The following is a 13,435-nucleotide window of genomic DNA, read 5'->3' on the forward strand; positions in this document are numbered from 1 at the left end:
GTGAACAGAGTGGGGGATTTCCATTCTGGGAGGGATGGAAAGTGACTGGGTGAGATTTCATCACGCCACTCAATGGCCTATGATTTAAAACTAAGAAATAGTTTATTTCTGGATAGTCCATGTAATATCTTCAGACCATGGCTGACCACAGATGTCTGAAACCAGAGAAAGTCAAGTTCAGGTAAGAGGGGACTACTGTACTTCAGGTACTGTTTGAAGCTGCCGATTGGTTTGAACAGGGAAGGTGGCAAGAGATATAGCCCTGGGGAGGAGGGTTATTGGCTTTGGGTAAAAGGAGGTGGGAGGACTCTCTAGAAGACAAGATGAAAAGTAAGACACCCCAGAAGGCTAATACGGTTACAGGAGTAGGTAGAGATGAGGGAGCGGATATCTGGCTGTCCTGGCAGGACGTGGGAGAGGAATGAATGATGCAATGCCTAGAAGGGGGCTGGAGGCACCTCTGAGAGGCAACTTCAAAAAATCAGGACAGAAAATGCTGTTCAGCTCCCATGCTCCTGGAAACTGCACCCAGACAGCCTGCTTTGCGCACCAACATGGAAACAGCTGCAAGTACAGAGCAATTCCAGGAGTCTCCTTCTTGGTAGGTTTTCTTTTGCTCACATCAACTAATTCTCCATTTCCCTGACAATAATGGAATGTCCAGCGAGTCAATTCAGTTCTAGACTAGGGGTTTAAGGACTCAGCCTTCGCTTCGGACACCGGGTGCAAGTTTTGGATCCCCAGGCCATCCACACTCCCATCTTACTTGGCTACCAAGTTGGGGATTTCCACAACCTTCCTCTTCAGTTTTGATAATTGGTAGAATGACTCTACAGAACTCAGGAAACTACTTTACACACTACTACCAATTTATTGTAACTGTTGCACCTCAGGAACAGATAGATACAAAAGATGCCTGGAGCAAGGTATGGGGGAGGGGTGCAGAGCTTCCATGCGGGTTTTTTTTTTTGGGGGGGCACCCTTTCAGTACTTTTATTTACTAAGTCAGACTCTCTCCCAATTCTGTCATTTGAGGGTTTTATGGAAGTTTCATTACATAGGCATAATTAGTTGAATCATTGGCCATTGGTGATTGAACTCAATCTCCAGCCTACCTCCCCTCTGCAGAGGTTGGGAGGTTAGGGCTGAAAGTCCCAACTCTGTTATCAACCTTGGACTTTCTGGCTTTATGACCCCATCCTGAAGCTACCTAGGGACCTCAGCCACTCACCATCTCATTAACATACAAAAGGCACTCTTAACCACTTTAGAGATTACAAAGGTTTTAGTAGATGTGTACAGGAACTGGGAGCAAATTTCAAATATTTCTTTTTTGTTATTCCTCATATCTGAATTGTGAATGCTTTTTCTTTTCTTATTTTTATTTATTTATTTAGACAGAGTTTCACTTTCTGACCCTCAGTAGAGTGCATCATAGCTCACAGAAACCTCAAACTCTTGGGCTCAAGCGATTCTCTTGCCTCAGCTTCCCGAATAACTGGGGCTATAGGTGCCCGCCACAACACCCAGCTTTGTGAATGCTTTTTAGCCCTGTGTCTGAGGACACTGCTGCCAGCGAAATTCTAAGAAAATACTCCTATCCTTATTTTTCCCATTCTGCAAGAAGAAAAAAAATTACAGAAGAGGAAAAGAAGAAGAAAATTACAAAAGAGGCTGGTACTATCCAGCAACTTGTCAAAGAACTTCATGAATGAAGCCGAAAGTCCATCAGGAAAGGGCCTGGAGCCCTTCAGCAGGGATTAGTCCTTCCCTCCCTTGGCTTCCCACCAATCTTTGCCGGGGCCTTTTGTGAGCTTTGCTGGGCCCTGCATCCTGTGGGCTGTGGGTTTGGTGAGGGTGGGGTTAGTTCTTAGGCTCATTTGTCTATCTATCAGTTCCCATGGTGATTCCAGGCTCCTTGATGATCAATAATACACGCTGAATCAAGATGACAATTGTTGAACAATAAGGGAATGGATCACATATTTTTTAAGATTTACACTCAATGCCCATCTTCCCCATATGCCTGACTGCCAGGCCCTGACCTGAGAAGGTTCTAAGGAGGAGAGGCATCTTCCAAGTCTTGAGCAGTCCCTCCAGCTGCTGTGGCCCCCTGTCTGGAGGGAAAGCACAGTGGGTAGCTGAACCAGGGTTGTCCTCCTCAGTTGGACTGGATCACACTGTGAAACTTAATCCTCCCATCCTTCTAAAACTAACTGACTTTCAGCTCCTTGTCCTGTGGTGACGGAAGAAGAAAGTCCCCAAGGCAGGACTCCCTGAGGGCAGCTCCCTGCCCCTTCAGTTACTGGGCAGACCTTCCTGGAGCTCCTGTCTTGCCCCAGGCTCCTTCCTGGGACTGAGGACAGTAATGGGGATCTGAGACTTTCTTGCTTCAAGTCAGGTTATGTTAGACTTTCTTGCTCCAAGTCAAGGTCATGGTCTCTGTAGTTATTTCTTTTGTATCAGATCAAAGATGACATACTAAATGTCACAATCCTGTCCTTTGGCTTGGAAAAAAGTGCTCTGAGTCGTGCAGACAAATCTTAGGAGTCTTCTCTGTTTCCCCTAAGGGAGCCATTTGGAGGGGGCTATGAGGCAAGGTCCCGGGGAGCAGAGCAACATTCTTTCACCCTGGGTCAGATTCATCAGCATCTGATGTTTCTGTTTTGGGAAAAGCCTGGTTACTCCATGCCATAAGCACTCAAATCTCTGGGTTTCCTTTGGCCATTGACATTGTCTTCTGCCAATCAGTTGAGTGGGTGACCTAGGTCTCATTTATTAATCCACACAAATTAATGTTGCAGTTAAAATTTCAAGCATTATTAAAGGGCACAAAGTGAAAATTAAAATTTATTTCTCTACCCTCCCCATTTTAGGAGTCATCAAGTTGCTTGCTTCTTTCCAGAAAGTTTCTAGGCACAGGAAAGCCCTGTGGAGGCTCCTCCGTGAAACTGTGCCCTGCCTAGTTCCTCCTGTGAAGGGAGCAGTGTTCCCTTCCTCTCTCCCTGCCTAGACCAGGGGTCCAGTCCTTTACTCCGGGCAGTCATCAGTGCTGTTCATCAGACAGGTCTCCTTCAGTTACTGGCATAGGCCCTCAGGCTCTCTGTGTAAATAGAAATTGACCAAGGCTGAATAGGAATTACAGGAGACGCTTTATTGGGGTTTATGTTCAAGCACAGGGAAAGGTCCCCAGGCTGGTTCCCCAAGGGGAGTTCAGGGAGAGCGTTATGTTATGTTTTTTTTTTTGTTTGTTTGTTTTTGTTATGTTATTTTTTGTTACTGTTTCAGATTAATTTGAGGGTACCAAGAATTAGGTTACAGTGTTTACATTTGTTAGGTAAAGTCCCTCTTATAATTGTGTCCCACGCCCAAGAAGTGTGCCCTACACCCTTAAATGAGAGTGCACCAAGCCCCCTCCCTCCTCTGGGGGAGAGTTTAAAGAGGCTTAGATGGGAAAAGGGTGCCCCCAGCGTGCAGAGGTTGTAATAACTGACCCAGCAAAAAGACCCCTACAGGCCCCTGTTTCAGCCTGAGTCCCCACACGTCTCAACCACCCCCAATCTTGGGTTAATTCTGAAAACAGGTTTCAGTACAAGGAAGTTCCCTGAGTTCCCAAGAACTCCTACCAACAGGTAAAACAATTATAGAACTTACCCCAACTCCCTAGCAATGGCTAAACAATAGTGGAAAGCTTACTCAAGCAAAACTTCCCAAGCCAAGTTTGTCCCCATGCCAGCTGCCACACAGTTGCCACGCTGTCACCCCTTGACTTTAACCGCACCCCTGGGCTAACTGGCCACATTTTGCTTTTGTTTTTGCTTGCTTGCATGGCAACAAAAAAGGGTATAAAAGACAACCTGCTTTTCTCTTCGGGGCCATTTTGCCCTTTGGGGCAGCGGCCCACCTGCGCAGGTGTAATAAATCACTGTGGTCCCCTGCGCAGGTGTAATAGATCACCACTTGATTTATACCTGTGGGGTCTGAGTTTTTCTTCCAGGTGGCAAATGAGTTTTACAACGAGGTGGAGGTCCTCCTTGATTGAGTGGTTTTAGTACTGCTTTTTCATGCATCAGATGTCTCATTGATATATTAAATCTCTTTAATATATCTCACCCTCCCTTGGGTGTAATTTTCAGTATTATAATGAGGGGATAGGCCGATAAAAGTCCAGTCCTGGGATCCATCTTGGCACAGACTTGTCTGGTTCCAGTAGTGGGAATTTCTCCCAATCTTTTGGTAAACATTTGGTCTCTGCATTCCTGTAAGATGCTGCTTATATAGCCTTGGGCTTTCCTTATATGGGCAGAAGTTGGATTCCAGTGGTTGGGAAACTGTCTCAGCCCTCTATAAACAGCTGATAAGGGTGAGGGGCTTGAGTTCAGTCCCTCTTCTATCTCTCTTCTGAACATGTGGAAGGATTTCATTTCCCTGACACCATAGAGTTAGATGTGACTATATGACTTGTTCTGGTCAATAAAATGTGAATGGAAAGGATGTATGTTACTTTCAGGTTGAAATTTCAAAAGCCATTTCCTTCTGCTATGGTGACAGGCAGTGTTCTGGTGTCTGCTCTGTCAGCACCAGTCCAGGTGTAAGAGTGACATGGAGGGCAGCCAACCCCCAGCCAACCCTATGTGGGCAAGGGGTATCAGCAAAATTAACCTTCTATGATATCGTAGTGTAATAATAAATGTGTATTTGGTCTTTGCCCCTGGATCCTGCCACAGGAACCTAAAATCCTGTAACTCCCTGAGTAACAGGGGTGAAGGGGCATCTTTTGCTGTCCATGAGCCCCTTTCAACTTGGAGGATGTAAGAAGATGCCTCTTGGAGGATGGGGCTGGTTGCCAGAAGAACGACCTATGGAATTAGAGGGTTGGAACTTGCAGCCCTGCTCTGACCTGCAGGGAGAGCAGAGGGGTGGAGAGTGGCCAATGGTCAAAGATTTAATCAATCACACCTACGTAATGGAAACTCCATAAAAACTCTCAATGGTGGGGTTTGGAGAGCCTCTGGGTGGTGACCCTGGGTGATGACCCTAGATGGAGGTGTGGGAGGGTGGTGCACGTGGAGAGGTGTGGAGGCTCCATGACCCTCTCCTACCTCACCCTCTGTACCTCTTCATCTGACTTTTCATTTATATCCTTTATAATAAACTGGTGAACACACATCAGGCATCTTGCTGAGTTCTGTGAGCTGTTATAGCAAACTATCAAACATGAGGAGGCGGTCATGGAACTCCTGATTTGTAGCAGAAGGCCCCCAAGCCTGGGACTTGTAATTGACATCTCAAGTGGGGGCAGTTCTTGAGTGACTGAACCCTTCATGTGTGGGGTTTGTGGGTGGAAATGAATTGTAGGACACCTCGTTGGTATTAGGGGAGTTGGAGAATTGCATTCCACACACTGGACACATGAGTACAGAAATACAGGTTTTTCTTTTTCTTTTGTTGTTTTAAACTGCTGATGTTTGAGGGGGTTGTCTGTCACTGTTACTAGTCCATCCTGGCTGTTCATTTCTCCTCTGCTCAATAGTATCACAAGTGCTTAGAGCTGCTGACCGGCACCGATGTCCACTGAAGAGTTAGTGATGCAGCCACCCTCCATGTGAGCTCACCCTCTCCCTGGTCTCCTGCTGACACCACTGTGATCTTTCTTTCTTTCCACAGGCATGGTCTTATTTTACCTTTAGAGAGGAAAAACCGGTTCTGCAAAAATGCATAAAGAAAATTTATCTAGAGAAGACTTTTGAATTTTTGTTCCTGCTTAGGGCTCAGAAAGGAAAAACTACCCAGCCAAGCCTTTGGGGTACTAGTGAGAAAGAAGGGGGCAGGTGACCACACAGAGAAAACAAGAAGACTAGTACTTTGAGACACAACCCTGACACTCCCAGATAAGCACATACATACAACAGCTTTTGTGAAACAGAAATAGCCTATGCTCTAGGTTTTTCTAAAAATTTCTTAACAATTTTTTTTGGAGGGCTTTTTTTTTTTTTTTTTAGACAGAGTCTCACTTTGTCACCCTGGGTAGAGTACTGTGGCATCACAGCTCACAGCAACCTCAAACTTTTGAGCTCAAGTGATTCTCTTGCCAGGTAGCTGGGACTATAGATGCCAGCCACATCGCCTATATATTTTTTTTTTTTTTGAGACAGAGTCTTATTATGTCACCCTTGGTAGAGTGCTGTGGCGTCACAGCTCACAGCAACCTCAAACTCTTGGGCTTAAGCGATTCTCTTGCCTCAGCCTCCCAAGTAGCTGGGACTACAGGCACTCACCACAACGTCTGGGTATTTTTTTGTTACAGTTGTCATTGTTGTTTAGCTGGCCTGGGCTGGCTTTGAAACTGCCATCCTTGGTGTATGTGGCCAGTGCCCTACCCACTGAGCACGGGCGCCACCCTGGGGGGACTTTCTGTATGACATTTTTTATATCAGCCCATACCTTCTTTTTAATGTCTACTTAGTATTATTGTCCTATTTTTTGTGGGTATTGGGTTGTTTCCACTTTTTTACAAGCAGAGTTGGAGGGACCATCTTGGTATACAGGACAGTGATGATCCAACTGCAGGGTTCCCTTTCTTCCCGAATCATCACTGGTTTCCTTGCTTTAAGTTATAGTCTTCCTTTTGAATTAATGTTTGCCATGATTTTTCTCTCTAAATTAAATATGTTTCACATATAGTAAAACGCATCTCAGCCATAGAGAGAGTTATTCTGACATGTACTGTAGGCTTTCTTAACTGCTGATTTTCTCGGAAAACACAGACACTCTGAAATTACTGTTGATTTTTTTTTCATTTATATAAATTTTGGATTAAAGCCTTTTGTTAAATGAAGAATCTTTGAATTTAGAAAGATGTCTTTTTCACTGACCCTAGAATCTACCTTGTCATCAGGGTTCTTGGGAGTGAGTATAAAGCATTTGGGAGCCATTAAAATGGCTAAGTAAATGAAAGAAAACAGCACTGTTCAAGCTGTCTCTGAATATATTCCCTTAGGGAACATCTTCTTTGTAAATAAAGTTTAAGTTTGTGTACCTGTGCTTTTCATTTCAGAATTAAAAAGTCTTACACAATTTATAAAGAAAAATTATGTACTATTTTACAAAAGTCAGACTTTTGTGGCATTGTTCAAAAGACCTCTTCAAGTCATTCAGAAAAACGGCCAGATACAAAGTTTTATCTCCAAAATATAACACAGAAGCAAAACAAACAAAGATATGAATTTCTAATATAAGAGTAAACAGCATCTTCTGAGCTAGAGGTGATCAGAACAGTACATTACCAGCGCCAGGTGGCTCTGTTTCAGAGACAAAAAGGCAAAGAAACACTTAAATGGTGAGACAAGAACCAGATGGAGAGACAGCGACTTGGCAGTGTTAAAAGAAAAACCAGACAAATTAAATTTAACAGAATTTAATTGAGCATAAAAAAAAAAAATTCTGGCAGCCCCGAGGAACAGAACAAATTCAGAGGGACTCATGGTTGGATAAGATTTGTGCACAGAAAAGGAAAAGTCACGCACAGGAAATAGAAGTGAGGCGTAGAAACAGCTGCATGGGTTAGAGTTCCAGGCAGTCGCCTTATCTGAACACAGTTTGAAGAGTTGGCTGCCTGTGATTGGTTGAAGCACAGCTGTTGAGCCTGGCTGAGGCTCAGCTATTGTTACAGAAGCACTTCTCCTTAGGTCTTCAGTTTCTCTACATACTAAGTTAGCTTGTTGTTCATAAGTAAGAGCTGATGTATGTGAGTAGGGAGGCTTTCTTAGGCCAAATTTAGTTTGATGTAACAATTTCTCCCCTTTCGGTTGGCTGCCACAATCATATCGTCAGGATGGAATTCACAAGTCACAATGTCACACCAATAGAGTAATTCTTTGTGTTCCTCCTGATTTATGTGATGTGAAACCATTCAATCCTCAACGGATGACAGCATACAAAACATTTAAGACTTGAGAAGATACAGCACACCAGGGCGACTAATGTGGCTATTACAAGGGTAACATCAAGAAAATGACTTTTCCCTTTGGGTAAATACTCAGTAGTGGGATTACTGGATCAAATGGCAGATCTATGTTTATTTCTTTGAGGTATTTCTGGGCTGCTTTTTTTTTTTTTTTTTTTTTTTGGTGTTTTTTATTTTTTTTTATTTTTTATTTTTTTTATTTTATTTTTTTTATTAAATCATAACTGTATACAATGATATGATTATGGGGCATCATACACTCACTTCATAAGCCATTTGACACATCTGGGCTGCTTTTTGTAGAGGTTGTACTCGTTTGCAGTCCGACCAACAGTGATTAAGTGCTCCTCTCTGTGTCCACGCCAGCTTCTGTTGTTTTGGGATTTTTTGATAAAAGCCATTTTCACTGGAGTCAGTGATATCTCATTGTGGCTTTGAATTGCATTTCCCTGAGGATTAGAGACTTTGAGCATCTTTTCACATGTTTGTTGGCCATTAGTCTACCTTCTTTTGAAAAGCTTCTGTTCATGTCTTTTGCCCACTTTTTAATGGGGATGGTTGATTTTTTTTCTTGCAGATTTGCTGGAGTTCTTTGTAGATTCTGGTTAGCTCTTTATCAGATGTAGAGCATGCAAGTATTTTCTCCCATTCTGTAGGCTGTCTATTTACTCTACACTTGTATTGGGATGTTTATTGCAGCACAATTCACAATCACAAAGATATGGAATCAACCCAAATGCCCATCAATGCATGAGTGGATTAATAAAATATGGTATATGTACACTATGGAGTACTACTCAGCCATAAAAATATGGTGGGCTAATACCTTTTGTAAAAATTTGGATGGATTGGAGACCATTCTTCCAAGTATTGCAAGAATGGAAAAACAAATACCATATGTACTCACTTTCAAATCAGAACTAATTGATCAACATTTATGTGTTCATATTGTATCAAAAAACAGTGGAAATCAAGCATGTGGGAGGGGGGAGGAGGGGATGGGTAAATCCACACCTAGCAGGTACAAGATTCGCTATATGAGTGATGGACACACTCATAACTTTGACTCACACTGTACAAAAGCAACTCACATAACCAAAAAGTCTACACCCCTATAATAGACTGAATTTTTAAAACAGGGTAACGTAAAAAGACCAGTCCACAGCAGTGATATGAGACTGAGGTGGAAGGATTGCTTGAGCCCAGGAGTTCAAATCCAACCTGGGCAACATAGCTAGATTCCATTTCTTTAAAAAAAAAAAAAAAAAGAAAAGAAAAGAAAAATAACAGAATTTGCTCCTTAACAAGAATCCTTATGAAATGAAGTCAGGGAACCCAACCACGTCAGACAAGTCACAGCTCAGGAAATAAAGGTAGTTCAATAATAGTTGACTCTAACTTATTATAGTCCATGTTTGGGGTGTGATGGTGATTAAGAACCATAACTACAAAAAAAAAAATTAGCTCAGAATAAAATGGCCTGATACCTGTTTTTGTTGTTATTCCAGTAACACAAGTCATAATAACCTAGAGATCTACTAGAAATGTAAAGATTAGAAAACCTTGGCAAGGGTGGCACCTGTGGCCCCATATACTGAGGGTGGCAAGTTCGAACCTGGCCTTGGCCAAACTGGAACAAAATATAGCCGGGTGTTGTGGTGGGCGCCTGTAGTCCCAGCTACTTGGGAGGCTGAGGCAAGAGAATCACCTAAGCCCAAGAGCTGAAGGTTGCTGTGGGCTGTGATGCCATGGCACTCTACTGAGGGTGACAAAGTGAGACTCTGTCTTTAAAAAAAAAAAAACCCTTGGAAAACCCAGGCTTGCCATCCATCATTTAGGATGCCTGCAAATCACCTGGTATTTGCTCTCATAGGCAACATCATGTGTTCCTTGCTCTTCAGAGATTTCCTTAATGTGTCCACTGGCCGTGTCTAAGGAAATAGCAACATCAGCCAGCTTTCAAGTTAAGCTTCCTGTAGTGACAAAATTGGGGGAGAAATAGGTGCGACATTCAGGTTTCTTTTATTTCAGATGAATATGAGGGTACAAATAACTAGGTTATAGCATCTACATTTGTTAGGCAGAGTTCCTGCTGTAGTTGTGTTCTCTGCTCAGGAGGTGTGCAGCATACCCTTCCATGGTGCTCATTAAATGGGAGCATATCAACCCTCCTCCCCACTCCCTCAGTTTTATTTAATACTAAATCTAGGCCCCCAACTGGAGCAAAAAGATGTAAGCTGCCTGATGTTCCAGTAAGTGTTTTTGTTGAATGCATATGTTAGCATTCACCTTTCAGGGAGTGGCTTCTACTCGTTTGAAATCCTAGGAGGTCTGGTTGACTACAAAATCCAAGATTTTTTCTAGTGTATGGATGAGCTTTAAATTTCATACAACCAGTACCTCACTATTGCCAAGAGAATACTATTGGAATCTTTCCTTGGGGGCGACTAGCATATCTTTGTCTATTTCAAAGTTGGCACTAATTTCAGTAACTGACCACTTTGGCCTCTAATTATAGAAACTATTATGGGAACTTTCAGGCACTGCTATTTGAAAAGCACAAGTGAGCTAGGCCAAATAGCAAGATCTAAAGCAGTGAAGAGGTGGAACTATATAAGGAGACTCTGCCCAGATCCAACATAGGCCCTCAGAGGTTGGAAAAGAGGGCCATTTAGTTGCATTTGAGTAGGGGTCAATTAAATTCATTCACCCATAAATATGTATGGCTCCCAGATAAGGTCCAGTGGGAAATTTACATTGGCTGTGACCTCTTTATAACATACCATAAGGGTGTATAATCACATTTAGTGAAAAAGAACCCTGCTGGACTTAATCCAGTGGCATTATACAATTACTTGTTCCCACATAGGTGATTCCTAAGTCTTGAGTGTGTAATAGCTGGGAGTATAATATTCCTCTCACGGGCATCACTGAGATAAGTTTAGAGTATTGTTTCTAATGAATTCAAGAAAACAAGTAGCAGTGATGTTTAGAATATCAGGATAGATTTCCACTCTTCTTATGGAATTTCAGATTGACTGTCATTGGGGACATGGAGAATCATCGACACCAGTGGAGTTGCTTTCTGATTTTGGCCTTCATCCAAAGACCCAATTGCTTTTTTCTTTTTCTTTTCCTTTCCCTTCTTCTTTCTTTTTATTTCATTTTCCTTTTCCCTCCTTTCTTTTTTTTTCATCTTAGAAATGGAGTCTCCCTATGTTGCACAGGTTGGACACACTTTTAACTTTTACCTGAAATGTACAAAACAAATTATGTAACCTAAATGTGTACCCCTGTAATATTCTAAACACAAACAGAAAACTAAATGCACCTATAAAGTACTCTGTGGAGAAAAAGTAGGTTCCCATAAGATAGTTGACTTGGATCAATCTAATAGAGTTTATTCAAGTTATATGTCCTAACAGTTTCAGCACTAGCTCATCTAACATAAAAATCTTGTAGGGCATTCCTTTGGTATTCAGGTTCAGTTTTATAGGTTGAGATTCAGTCTTAATAATGGTAATCTGTGAAAGTAACAGGATATCAGAAAGGAGTTTGTCTATTTGAAGTTAATCCATTTTCCCCCTAGAAGTGGGAAACTCTCATTATTTCCATAACATATCAAAGTTGTATACTACTCCAAAAGCATATCTGCTATTTGTATAAATGCAGTAGAACCTCCATAGTTGACCACCTGTCTACACTGACCACCTCCTTAAGTTGACTAATTTTCATAGACAGTACACGCACCACACGTACGTCTCAGTGCCGTAGGTCTAGCTCCTTATGTTGACCATCTCTGTATGTTGACTAGTGTGTTACAGTCTCCCATTAATCACAACTTGTTTTTTGTTTGTTTGTTTGTTTTATTGTTAAATCATAGCTGTGTACATTAGTGCAATCAAGGGGTACAATGTGCTGGTTTCATGTACAATCTGAAATATTCTCATCAAACTGTTCAACGCAGCCTTCATGGCATTTTCTTAGTTATTGTATGTAGACATTTGTATTCTGCTGTTAGTAAGTTTCGCCTGTACCCATTCTAAGTGGCCCCACCCAATACCCACCATCCACCCTAACCCCCCCGTTCCCCTTCCTTGGCCCTTTCCCCATAGTCTTGTGCTATAGTTGGGTTATAGACTTCATGTGAAAGCTATAATTTAGCTTCATAGTAGGGCTGAGTACATTGGATACTTTTTCTTCCATTCCTGAGATACTTTGCTAAGAAGAATATGTTCCAGCTCCATCCCTGTAAACATGAAAGAGGTAAAGTCTCCATCTTTCTTTAAGGCTGCATAATATTCCATGGTATATATGTACCACAATTTGCTAGTCCATTCGTGGGTTGATGGGCACTTGGGCTTCTTCCATGACTTAGCAATTATGAACTGGGCTGCGATAAACATTCTGGTACAGATGTCTTTGTTATATTGTGATTTTTGGTCTTCTGGGTATAAACCTAGTAAAGGAATTATAGGATCGAATTGGCAGGTCTATTTTTAGGTCTCTAAGCATTCTCCAAACATCCTTCCAGAAGGAACGTATTAGTGTGCATTCCTACCAGCAGTGTAGAAGTGTGCCCTTTTCTCCACATCCATGCCAACATCTCTGGTTTTGGGATTTTGTTATGTGGGCTACTCCTACTGGGGTTAGGTGATATCTCAAAGTAATTTTGATTTGCATTTCTCTGATGATTAAGGATGATGAGCTTTTTTTCATGTGTCTGTAGATCATGCATCTGTCTTCTTTAGAGAATTCTCTCTTCAAGTCCCTTGCCCACCCTGAGATGGGATCACATGTTCTTTTCTTGCTAATACGTTTGAGTTCTCTGTGGATTTTGGTTATTAAACCTTTATCGGAGGTATAACCTGCAAATATTTTCTTCCATTATGAGGGCTGTCTGCTTTCTTTACTTACTATGTTCTTGGCTGTGCAGAAGCTTTTTAGTTTGATCAGGTCCCAGTAGTGTATTTTTGATACTGCTTCAATTGCCTGGGAAATCCTCCTCATAAAGTATTCACCCAGGCCGATTCCTTCAAGAGTTTTCCCTGCACTTTCTTCAAGTATTTTTATAGTTTCATGTCTTAAGTTTAAATCTTTTATCCAGTGAGAGTCTATCTTAGTTAATGGTGAAAGGTGTGGGTCCAGTTTCAATCTTCTACAGGTTGCCAGCCAGTTCACCCAGCACCATTTGTTAAATAGGGAATCATTTCCCCACTGAATGTTTTTAATTGGCTTGTCAAAGATCAAATAACAGTAAGTAGCTGGGTTCATCTCTTGGTTCTCTATTCTGTTCCAGACATCTACTTCTCTGTTTTTGTGCCAGTACCATGCTGTTTTGATCACTATCGATTTATAGTACAGTCTCAGGTCTGGTAGCATGATTCCTCCTGCTGTGTTTTTATTTCTGAGTAATGTCTTGGCTATTCAAGGTTTTTTCTGATTCCATATAAAATGAAGTATTATTTT

The sequence above is a fragment of the Nycticebus coucang genome, chromosome 4 (genome assembly GCF_027406575.1).
Source record: "Nycticebus coucang isolate mNycCou1 chromosome 4, mNycCou1.pri, whole genome shotgun sequence".
In the NCBI taxonomy this organism is placed as follows: Eukaryota; Metazoa; Chordata; class Mammalia; order Primates; family Lorisidae; genus Nycticebus; species Nycticebus coucang.